Source organism: Euprymna scolopes, chromosome 16 (genome assembly GCF_053919585.1).
Source record: "Euprymna scolopes isolate OS-2025 chromosome 16, ASM5391958v1, whole genome shotgun sequence".
Lineage (NCBI taxonomy): Eukaryota > Metazoa > Mollusca > Cephalopoda > Sepiida > Sepiolidae > Euprymna > Euprymna scolopes.
In genome coordinates this window covers 5,192,487-5,195,110 of record NC_136497.1, presented here as the reverse complement: position 1 = coordinate 5,195,110, position 2,624 = coordinate 5,192,487, and the positions used below count along the sequence as shown (strand labels likewise).

Sequence of the window (2,624 nt, the reverse complement as noted above, 5' to 3'; positions counted from 1 at the left end):
GAGTATATACGTAAAATTGAATTAATTATTAAGAAAAAAAAAGATTTCCTCAGTCTAGAAAGATCTCTCTTTAATTGAAATTTTAATTCTTTCGAGCTTTTAACTATACAGAACTGGTCGTTAACTAATGTAGCTCCTAGGTGTGGCGGGAGTTTATTAATTCGAAATAATCCTTGTGAGTGAGTTTAGGAAAAGAGTTGCTTTTAAATAATAAAATAATTACTTGGAAAATAAAGTTAATTAACATGAAAAGTTTCTGAATTCGAAATGACCTGGATAATGGTCTAAAAGAAGAAATGATTTTTAAGAATCAATTAAATAACTTTAAATGTACACTGAATTTTAAAAATAATAATTACGAAATGAAAAAGTTTTGGGATGTCTCTGAATCTCATTGTGAAGGGTAAATTGATTCAAAATGAATTTTCTATGATCTTTTCGGAAGATTAATTTTAATAATGAACCAAATGTTTGGAATAATTTTTGAATTGTATTACGAAAAATGGGTCTATTCGAAGTTTATGACCTTTTGAGAAGATTGGTTTTTATAATAATAAATGACTTACTTTGGAAAGTAGTTAACTAACATAAATTGATTTTAACGATGAACCAAAATACTTGAAATAATTTTTAAATTTTGGAATTAAATTTTAATGATCTTTTGTAAATCAAGTTTTGAAAAAATACATATACTTTTTAAATGTACCCTGAAATTTGGGAAAAAGTTAATTATGAATGTAATAACTGAAATGCGTTTGCATTGTGTAAACAAATTCTAATTGTGACCGAGGTGCTCTGAAATGATTTTTTAAAAATGTTTTCTTTTTAAGAAAAAAAATTGTTAACACCCTAGTTCATTGATTTAATGTATACCAGGTTTCTGAATTGTTTATTTTTGGAAATTTTTTTCCCCCTAATTCAGTATTCTAACTCATGAAGGCTGAGTGCCCTTCTTAGTTAATTCTTTATATAATTAATAAATATTCCGTGGTGGATAGTTTTTATTGGTCGCTCGGCGGCAGACTCCTTGCTCTAACAGAATTAATTGGATTAGAACCTCTGAAGACCAAGGTTTTACTAAATCCATATAGGTCGGCGTGATGAGGTCACGTAACCCCGACTTATCTAAAATACATTATACTGGTTGCTGAAGAGAGCGTAAGTCCAGTAACTGAAGTAATAACTTGGAATACATATAGGTCGGCGTGATGAGGTCACGTAACTCCGACTTGGTTAAAATACATTATACTGGTTGCTGAAGGGAGCGTAAATCCAGTTACGAAAATAATGTTATGCAGACTAAATTAAAAAACGTATAGGTCGGCGTGATAAACTCACGTAGAATCTGGCTTAGTGAAATATGTATAGGTCGGCGTGATAAACTCACGTAGAATCCGGCTTAGTGAAATACGTATAGGTCGGCGTGATAAACTCACGTAGAATCCGGCTTAGTGAAATACGTATAAGTCGGCGTGATAAACTCACGTAGAATCCGGCTTAGTGAAATACGTATAGGTCGGCGTGATAAACTCACGTAGAATCCGGCTTAGTCAAATACGTATAGGTCGGCGTGATAAACTCACGTAGAATCCGGCTTAGTGAAATACGTATAGGTCGGCGTGATAAACTCACGTAGAATCCGGCTTAGTGAAATACGTATAGGTCGGCGTGATAAACTCACGTACAATCCGGCTTAGTGAAATACGTATAGGTCGGCGTGATAAACTCACGTACAATCCGGCTTAGTGAAATACGTATAGGTCGGCGTGATGAACTCACGTAAAATCCGGCTTTGTTAAAAAATATTATAATGGTTGCTTAAGAAAGTGTAAATCCAGTAACTGAAATCATGAGGTCATTGCCTCGATGGAGGGCGAGGATGATTACCCTCTCTGGTATTTGAAGCAGTATACCAGTCTACCAGGAGCCTGGTGGAAAAAAATAACTTGCTTCACTGAGTTCCTGATGGAACGTAGAGCATGGGGACATTGATTGCTGACGGCCGGTTGACGCACCATTCACGGAAAATTAGGGACTTCTGAAATTTATGAATACTCATAAATTTCGGATAGCATAGGGAGGGATGTGGCACTATTTCCTTGTGCCACTGTTTCTAACACACTCTGCAGCATGGACGGGTGGTAAATTGTCCATGAGCGTAGAGATACAAAGAAACCCCTTCCCATAATTCCCTTGCTATCTTTCTGCCTCTTTCCTGCACGACCACCATGATGTGAGGACGCATAGACTGTCTCTCCGTAAATGAGGGGGGCCACCCCCTCCCTCAACACTAGTTAGGGTAGGTTAGTTAGCTTTGAAAAGCCTATTGTAAAAATTAATTGCAAATTGTTTTTTTTGTAATATATATTGTATCTCTAATGTAAAATAAAATAGTTAGTTATACCTTTGTATATTACAATTGTGTCGCGTGTCATTTTTCTTGTGTCTGCCATGAAGACCTTCATAAATGTCTGAAGTCGAAAGGCGGCCCTGAGGACAAAGAGATGAAGATTCCCACCAGAATGCCATCAGGGTGAAGAGATCATCTTGAGAAAAGAAAGGAGCCACACCCAGATCCAACATCTCAGGTATGATTTTCTTCTTGTTACTCAGACCCTGATGAC

The 2,624-nt window shown here is 36.0% G+C and overlaps 1 long non-coding RNA gene across 1 annotated transcript; it reads left to right on the top strand.

Moving 5' to 3' along the window:
- Positions 1-1,192: 1,192 nt before the first annotated feature.
- On the top strand, positions 1,193-2,419 carry LOC145295831 (uncharacterized). The gene is made up of 2 exons (XR_013869890.1): positions 1,193-1,319; positions 1,761-2,419. It is a non-coding gene; the product is annotated as an uncharacterized LOC145295831 (long non-coding RNA).
- The last annotated feature ends 205 nt before the right edge of the window (positions 2,420-2,624 follow it).